The sequence below is a fragment of the Spea bombifrons genome, chromosome 8 (genome assembly GCF_027358695.1).
Source record: "Spea bombifrons isolate aSpeBom1 chromosome 8, aSpeBom1.2.pri, whole genome shotgun sequence".
Taxonomy (NCBI): Eukaryota; Metazoa; Chordata; class Amphibia; order Anura; family Pelobatidae; genus Spea; species Spea bombifrons.
In genome coordinates this window covers 24,569,833-24,579,345 of record NC_071094.1, presented here as the reverse complement: position 1 = coordinate 24,579,345, position 9,513 = coordinate 24,569,833, and positions in this window count along the sequence as shown.

Below are 9,513 nucleotides of genomic sequence, written 5' to 3'. Positions count from 1 at the left end.
ATTAATTATGGCAAGTGGCCCAGGTCCTGTTTGGTGGTAAGATGTAACGGCACTCATGTCTTCCAAACATTTCCACTTTTGAATTATCAGTCCACGGAATGTTATCGCAAAAGTCTTGGTGTTCTTTTTTGGTCAGCAGTGGTTTTGCCATGGAAGCCATTTTTTTGCACAGTCTCTTTCTTATTGTGTAACAGTGATCACTGACCTTAACTGATACAAGTAAGGCCTGCAATTCTTTACATGTTAGTCTGGGTTCTTATATGACCTCCTCGATAAGTTGTCAATTCTCCCTTGGAGGAATTTAGGTAGGCTGGCCTCTCTTGGGAAGGTTCACACACTGTTCCAAATGTTATCTATTTGGCTCTAACTGTGGTTCTCTGGAGTCACAGAGCCTTAGAAATGTCTTTGTAACCCTTTCCTGGATGATAGATGTCAATGACTTCATTCGTCATCTCTTGAATTTCTTTAGATTGGGGCATTATGTACTCCTTTTTGAGACCATTTAGTAACTAAGGGGGTAAATACTTTTTCACACAGGGCCAGGTAGAGTTGGATAGCCTTTTTTGTTCTATACATGAAATGCTCATCATTTGAAAAATGCATTTTGTGTTTACTCGGGTTATATTTGTCTAATATTAAAATTAGTTTGATGATCTGAAACATTAAAGTGTGACAAATATGCAAAAACAGAAGAAATTGGCAACAGGGCAAATACTTTTTCACAGCACTACAGATGGGAATAATATTTTTCAATCTATTATTGATAGGGTTTACATTAGGTGCATGTCAAACATCCTAAATGATTAATTATAATGATTGTTTTACTAAAGAATTCTAATAATTGGAAGAAATATTAACAAATGAAAATAGCTATTGAACTTTCGGAAAGGTGTATGGCTATATCTATGACATTATTGGAAGAAAGCAAAACAATTTGTATATGCTAAAATGTATGTGTTACTTCTTTTGTAATTCCTGATATACAGTATAACTCTTATTGTATATGATATAATGACAGAAAAGACAGCAAAAAATTATTTTAAACCATACATGGTACTTTATAATTAAACATATCAAGGCAGTGAATACAATATCTCTATATACAGTATCTTATACTCTCCATTGCGCCAAAAAATGTTCTTATGTTCTTCCCTATAAATTTATAGGCCCTTTTGTTTTGTTTTAGCTTGAATATATTTATATAAGAACCACAGCCCAGTTGAATAAATAAATGATGTAATACAATAGGTCAATGGACTTTTCAGGCAGGATTGAGGATGAATAATAATTATAAATGTCCCTAGTTGGACATCAATAGAAGGCATTAACATTTTGGCAAAAGGCCATAAAAGAGGGAATCGTTTGTGATTTAAAACAGTGGTCTGGCTATTACAGAGCTTAAAATAGGTAGTAACTGCCCACTCCACCCTACCCCCCTTATATACAAAGACTCTATTTTTATAGAGAAAGGACAGGGTAACTGGATTTTCCATAAACAATTCTGCTAATCTGTTTATAACAAGGTGAGTAAGAATTAAAAAATAATAATAATTGGTTACATGGAAGCTATATAATGTTCATGAATGTTAAAGTATTTTGTGAATGAACAGTCATGTTAGATTTTTTCTTTTTTTGTCTCTTATTAAATGCAAAGCTTATCATCAAGTTTCCTAAACTTCTACATAGTATATTGTGAAAATGACTAAAAACATAGCACTGTGATTGGGATATGGCAACAGGGAATGCATTTACAAATGTGGTGAGTTCAGTACTACTACTAATTATTATTATTATTAATAGTAGCATTATTGTTATCTGTATATATTTAACGTTTAATGAGAACTGTTTATGCTTAGGAGTAATTTTACAAAGCAATTGTCAGGATCCACAGGGATTTGAACCAGCAACCTTGTAGATTCTGGATCCTTCTGTCTTTCCTTGGCCATGTTATTTCTGCGTGCTTTTGACATACCTGCCCCTCGTTCAAGCAATTAAGGCCCAATATAAACCGGGAATTATCCTAACCTCAGTTCCTGGCCTTTGCATTGTTTGTTTTTGATTCCTGTCCAAGCCGTGTGCCCTGCCAGAGGGCTTCCAAGCCGTGTGCCCTGCCAGAGGGCTTCCAAGCCGTGTGCCCTGCCAGAGGGCTTCCAAGCAGTGTGCCCTGCCAGAGGGCTTCCAAGCCATGTGCCTTGCCAGAGGGCTTCCAAGCCGCGTAACCTGCCAGAGGGCTTCCAAGCCGTGTGCCCTGCCAGAGGGCTTCCAAGCCATGTGCCTTGTCAGAGGGCTTCCAAGCTGCGTAACCTGCCAGAGGGCTTCCAGCCGTGCTCCTACCTTTTGCCTTGCCGGTGCGCTTCCAATTTCTTGTCTGTACTGAGCTTGTCACCTCAAGTTTATTTCCGGCTAGTTCTCAGAACACCTATAGATGGCGCCCAGGAGAAAGACTAAGGCTAAAGTGGAGCGCAGCCCAGAACTGGATACATCATCAGCCTGCCTACGGCCATGTTCTGAATCCGACCCTGCCCCTGCATTGAGACTCCTATCTGATCCGGCACCCAGATTACAGCAATTTGAAAAAATATTGAAAAACACATTTATTATTATTCTTTTATTTATATACTGACAACAATTGATGCAGCCATTCCTACAATACGTATACATTTTAGGTTTTAAGGATGTATTGGTTTTGTTTTCCAAAACTAGTATACACCCAGCAGTGTTACATGTATGGCACAACTTTGTAAATGAGATTAACAAAACAATTGCCCCTGTATGTTTCCATCAACTGCCTCAAATGGACCAGTGAGTTGGAAGCATTTTCTTTATGTGTTCAACATCCAATTCGGGCCTGGTAATAAGCACCCTGCACTTTACCTACATTGTTTTAACTGACTCCGTACAAGCCGTTAGCAGTAGTGGTTTATAGCTGTATAGTTGCTCTTTAAATATATTACTGCAAATATCTTAGGGCAAGAGATGATTTAAAAATGTGACACACTCTCATATGCAGCACAAAGTTGCAGACTTTATTTGTACAGGAAAAAGACATGACTAGAATGCTCAATATAGTGGTAAAAATGAAGTGATCATTTATAAAGTAACAGGTCCCATTTGTTTATTTGCACAGTTCACAAAATACTCACATTCACTTACTGAAGATGGAGAGTGGTTGTAAATATCCCATACTAAACATTCTTAGGCCCTCAAGTTTCAAAGTTTTGAAACACAAAATATCCATAAAACTGTTAATTCTTCTCTCAACTTATACTTATCATGAAGAACCATAAAGCTTTGCATGCTTCTAGCTAAAGTTATTCTCTATATTACATTACATGTATTTATATAGGACAGTGAAAATATTTAACAATGACTAGAGCTAACAATAAGATTAACACATCTTAATACATATTATATTTACATTTACAATACCTCTTGAGAGCATACCAGGAGCCTTCCCTTGCGGGACACGCCCAGGACTGGCCACTGACGTCAGTGGGCGCTCCAGCTGATGTCAGCGGGGAAACAGCCCCATTTAAAGGGAAAATGGGCGGGGAGCAGGGTGTGTCAAGACCGGAGATCCAGAGAAGCGGTGCTACACCCGGAGTTCCGGCGGCCTTTTTTGTCTAATTGCTCCAGGGCCCTGATATGGCCTTGGCAATACCCCTGAACCTCCAATTCTGGATGCCAATGTGGCATCAGCCTGAAGTGTGACCTCTGACTTTACCCAAAGTGATCCCTAGTTACAGCTTGTTATATATATTCACAAAAAATGTAAATCAGTGACATTTGCCAGCACAGTGTGACAGCACAAAAATAGTCTGAGGACATAAGATTTGCAAACTCATTACATATCTCATGTCACACAGAAGAATAGAAGCATTGCAATCATAGAATGGAATGCACAGTTGTCACCATTATGCAAAAGAATGCAACAGATATTCATTCAGGAACATATGAGGTCATTCTCATTAAGAAATCACAAAATAAATCTCAGTTCTGGAAATTTATATATCATGACCATTATAACCCAGTCTTTAGTTTGTTCACATATGACACACTTTTCTCAAACCCTTATTCATCACGTATGTTACCAAAGGTACACCTCTATATCCTGCTCACAAAACATGCCTTTCAATCTTTTTTTTTCTGGTTTCTTATATTATCATCTTCCTCCTTCAGTGTTCCAGCCTGGAGTATTTTAATCAGAGGAAACAGACATACCAAGGAAATGAAGGAGAAAGAGAATGTCCCATCACAGGCCAACCGGCCAGAGCAAACACTCCAGGATTTCCTGTTATTGTAGCCCAAATTGTAAGTTGACATCAGTGATCTGGCTTCCAGGAGGCTGGTTAACATGAATGAGGTCCTTGAATATTGTGGCCACTCCGCCTTCTCAATATTATGGCATTTCAGCCCCTATATGGAAGTACTCTTTTTGCAATTTTAGAACGTTATATTGTAGACTGGGAAATAAATGTGTGTTTGATTCCAAATGTAGCTTTCCATTATGATATGAGTCAGGGTTTTAAAGGGAAATCTCATAGCGGAATATAATAATGGGCTTCAATAAATAGTTCACTGATGTAATCTTTTCTCTGGGAAGATCAGGCTAGTACAAACTTTAGTGATACTTTTAAACATATGAGCCATTAAAAATTTGAGTCTGATACATATATATTGAGTAGCAAACACAAAATTATGAATGATATGACTCAACTCTGTACCAGTAAACTGTATTTTGCTTATCTCAGTTTAGGAGGTTCCTGTTTATCAATATGTTACATTGGTTTCCATGTGCCAATGGTTTACAAAAATTCCTAACGGGGCTTGATGTCCACGGCAACACATTCTATAGTCACAAAACTAGCCTCCCAAAAGTGGAATTATGGCCAGGCTTTAGGCGAGATGGCACAAGCAGGACAAGTGAGGTCTGGAAAATGAGACAAAGGGCTAGTGTCCTCTAAACTGATTTGATTTTAGGATATTGCAGTACTGACTAAATTTTCTTGGCCGCTGGATTGTCTAGAGTAGCAAGCGCATTAGGCTCTTTTGGTTTAGTGAATACTTTCTGCTTGTAACTTTGGGGTTCTTAATACAGTTCTGCTGTGAGGTGTGCATGTGTGTTTGTGGGTTGCTGAAATACTTTTAGCTGGGATTGTCCTCCAGCTAAAAGTTTACAGTCCTCACTTATTTGCCTCCCAAAAATGGTAAATGAACCTTGTATTGGTTTAGCATAGACATATAACAGTAAACATGGATGTGTATAGATATGTATGGTAAGAAGAACAATTCAGCTAACACATGTAGAGGATACCAATGGTAGATCCAGCCATTAAAGTGTAAAAACTTTTTAAAATTTGACTGATAAATGTTGTTTTCACATTTCATATGTCACATATTGTATCTCAAATACAGGGTCAAGTGTCGAACCAAATACACATAGCAGACCTTTGCATAAATCTGTTTTTAATGGAAGGTTATGAAGACTATGGACTTAGAGGGTACATATTCCAGTGCATTAAAAAAATGGTGTTTATTCTTGTAAGGAAACAGGCTTCCTGCTGTCAGTGACACTATACTAAAATGGAAATGTACTGGAAGAAAGCCAATCTATATGGATGTCCGGAGGAGAGGGCTCTTGTGGCCCGCTGGAGCAGCAGGGGAGAGAGAAAAAGTAGGTTTTTATAGAGTAGGTTAACTAAACATAGAGGCCTGGTCGAAAAAAGGCTTTTATTTAATTGTGTTCACCCCTGCTTTCAGAGTGTTGGTCTCCTCACCTTTGCTCTGGTAACTGGTTCTTAATAGACACAGAGTCCCCGTCTGCAGCTTGCATGCTGCAGACACAAGGTAGTTTTACTTCAAACCTTTATTGCAGCTAGAGTTAGTAGTGATGGGTGGGAAGTTCGGATCATTTTGACTCGTTCACTGAAATGATCCGATTCATGATCCGAATCTTCGGATTATTCTGTGTGACTCACAGGAGTTACTGTTTCCCAGTCCCTCCCTGCAGTCACACTAACGATTGGCCCCGTCCCTTTCATTACAGTCAATGAACACTCCTGCCTGCCTACTCTAGTGATGTCACTGAAGGCAGAGAATCGTTCAAAGATTCAAATCTTACAGAGATTCGAATCATTCAGAGAATATCACTGACACCATACTTTTATAAATAAATACATTAATAATCTTCACTGGCCCCAGGATTTAGATTCCCCTTAGTTTCTCCCCCTTTACCACTAAGTGCACCTTAAGTTAACTTTATCAAATTCATTAAATTAACCCTCAGTCCTCAGCATTACATTAACCCTAAACACCCCATTAACAATAACTGCCCCTAAATTAACCCTTAACACCCCCTCAACCATAACTGCCCCTAAATTAACCCTAAACACCCCATTAACCATAACTTCCCTTCCTGTACTGAGCTTGTCCACCAAAGTTTATTTTCTTGCTAGAACACCTATCGATGGCGCCCAAGAGAAGGACTAAGGCTAAAGTGGAACGCGGCCCAGAACTGGATACATCATCAACCTGCCTACAGCCATGCTCTGAATCCAAACCTGCATTGATACTCCTACTTGATCCAGCACCCAGTGTCCTTACAAGTGGTAATACCAGCCAATGCTGTGCTATAATATAGGCATACCTCGGAACTTCTTCATTCCGGCTACCCGGAGCCTTCCCTTGCGGGACGCGGCCAGGACTGCCCACTGACTTAGAGTGGATCTGCAAAGAGGAGTGGGACAAAATCCCTCCTGAGATGTGTGCAAACCCGTAGGCCAACTTCAAGAAATGTCTGACTTCTGTGATTGCCAACAAGGGTTTTGCCAGCCAGTACTATGTCATGTTTTGCAAAGGGGTCAAATACTTATTTCACTGATTAAAATGCAAATTACGTTTTAACTTATTTGAAATGCGTTATTCTGGATTTTTTATTGTTATTCTGTCTCCTTGTTCAAATAAACCTACCATTAAAATTATAGACTGATCATGTACATGTACATGGGCAAATGTACAAAATCAGCAGGGAATCAAATAATGTTTTCCTTCACTGTATTTCCATACCTATGCATGGGTCTTCACCAAAAAATTATGGGTTGTGAGAGCAGCATTGTGATCAGAGCCGGCGTTAGGTGTTCAGGCGCCCTGTGTGGACTACTTCTCTGACGCCCCCCTTGACAAAAAAGAAAGGGAAAACATTTTGGAAAAAACAACTAGTTTTCTTTAGAGATTATTTGTGTGCATTTGCAAACAAGTACAATAATATATAACTGGAAACACTGGTAACGATAATGCACCTTAAAAAAAATATAGTGAAAAAAACAATCTTTGTAACAAAACTATTTTCCTTTAAATATTTAAAAAATTGGACCCTAGGCAATTATTTCCTTTGCACTCCCTCTACGCACCCTAGCATGTAATCACTCCCTCCACTCCCACACCAAAAAAGAAATATTTGCCACACTGACTGCAGATCAAGGGAAGACTGTGAGAAACAGTGCAGTCTTCCCTCCTTCTGACAGCACCATGACATTGAGAGGTCCTCAACCCCGTCATTCACTATGCAACAACTCTCTTTTCCTTACTCCCTGTAGTTCAGGTATAGATCAAATATACAACAAATGTAAACAACACTTGTGTGTATAGCATTGCAGGTATAGTCCAACAGAATAACACACAAACCCAGCTTTGCAGGTATAGATCAACTGGGGATCACATGTAAACTCAGCAATGAAGGTATAGATCAAATGAACAACACATGGAAACAGCACTGCAGGTATAGATCAAGTAAATAAGATATACAAACCCAGATATACATAAATAATGTATGGAAACATAGCATGTCAGATATAGATCAACAGAATAACACTGTCCGGATTCCACCCTTTAGGCTAATGAGCAGACCAGCTGCCTCTGCTTACCTGGGTGTAACCCTTCTCACTCTGGAGCTTCCTGCTTTGTGCCCTGTCCAGTGGGCTTCCTGCCTTGTGCCCTGCCAAGTGGACTTCCTACCTTGTGCCCTTCCAAGTGGGCTTCCTGCCTTGTGCCCTGTCCAGTGGGCTTCCTGCCTTGTGCCCTGTCCAGTGGGCTTTCTGCCTTGTGCCTTGTCCAGTGGGCTTCCTGCCTTCAGCCCTGTCCAGTGGGCTTCCTGCCTTCAGCCCTGTCCAGTGGGCTTCCTGCCTTCAGCCCTGTCCAGTGGATTTCTTGCCTTCATCCCTGTCCAGTGGACTTCTTGCCTTCATCCCTGTCCAGTGGGCTTTCTGCCGTATGCCCCTCCAGAGGACTTCCTGCCATACGTATGTTTTCTTGCTAAGAGACTTTTTAACCTGTATTTGCTTGTCCTGCCATAATATACAATACATAGCATTACCTGCAATTCTGCCTGTGATGTATTCCTTTGTGCCTGTCTGTCTTATCCTTCGGTTACCATGCATCGCCGTGTGCAGACAGAACCTCAGGTATCCCCTGCAATGAAGCTCCTACATTGCAGGTATAGATCCACTGGAAATCACATATAAACTCAGCATTAAAGGTATAGATAAAAAAAACTAAATTACAGGCATAGATCACAGGTTGCACACCCCAAAGCCAGCCCTGGTGTCCACATAGAACTTGACCAGCACCCAGACTACACACACAAATTACAGCCCAGCCTGAGCCATCTTTGTCCCCAAACAGCCCAGCATAAGACATCTTTGTCCTCAAACAGCCCACCCCGTGCCATCTTTGTCCCATAAACACCCTGCCTGTGCCATTTTTGCCCCATAAACACCCTGCCCGTGCCATCTTGGTCTCTCATTCACGCAATTCATCCACACATTAATTCATTCATTATCTCCCACATTCACACAATTCATCCACACATTATTTCATAAATTCTCTCACCCATTTACACAATTCATCCACACATTACTTCATTCATTATCTTACTCATTCTCACTCTTTCTTTCAAGATTCTTACTACCCCCTTTCTCACAATCTCTTCCCCCTCTCACAATCTACCGTATTTGCTCGATTATAAGACGACCCTGATTATAAGACGACCCCCCAAAATCTGAATATTAACTTAGGAAAAAAAGAAAAAGCCTGAATATAAGACGACCCTAAAGGAAAAAAGTTTTACCAGTAAATGTTAATTCATGTAAACTATTTTTTTTAATAAAAGCTATGATTGAGAAAAATATTTTTTTTTTGTTTTTATTTCTTGTATTTTCCAACCTGTCCCCCAGTTACGCACATCTGCCCCCAGGCTTGCCACACCAATATGGCACTGTGGCCCATGATATGCCTTTTAACCCTCTATATGCCACTGTGCCCCATGGTATGCCTTTTGACCCCCTATGTGCCACTCTGCCTCCAGAAATGCCTTATACCCCTATATCCCATTCTGGCATTTAGGGGGTTAAAATGCATATTATGGGGCAGAGTGGCATATAGGGAGGTATAAGGCATTCCAGGAGGCAGAGTGGCATTAAGGGAGTTAAAAGGCATTATATAGAGCACTCTGCCTCC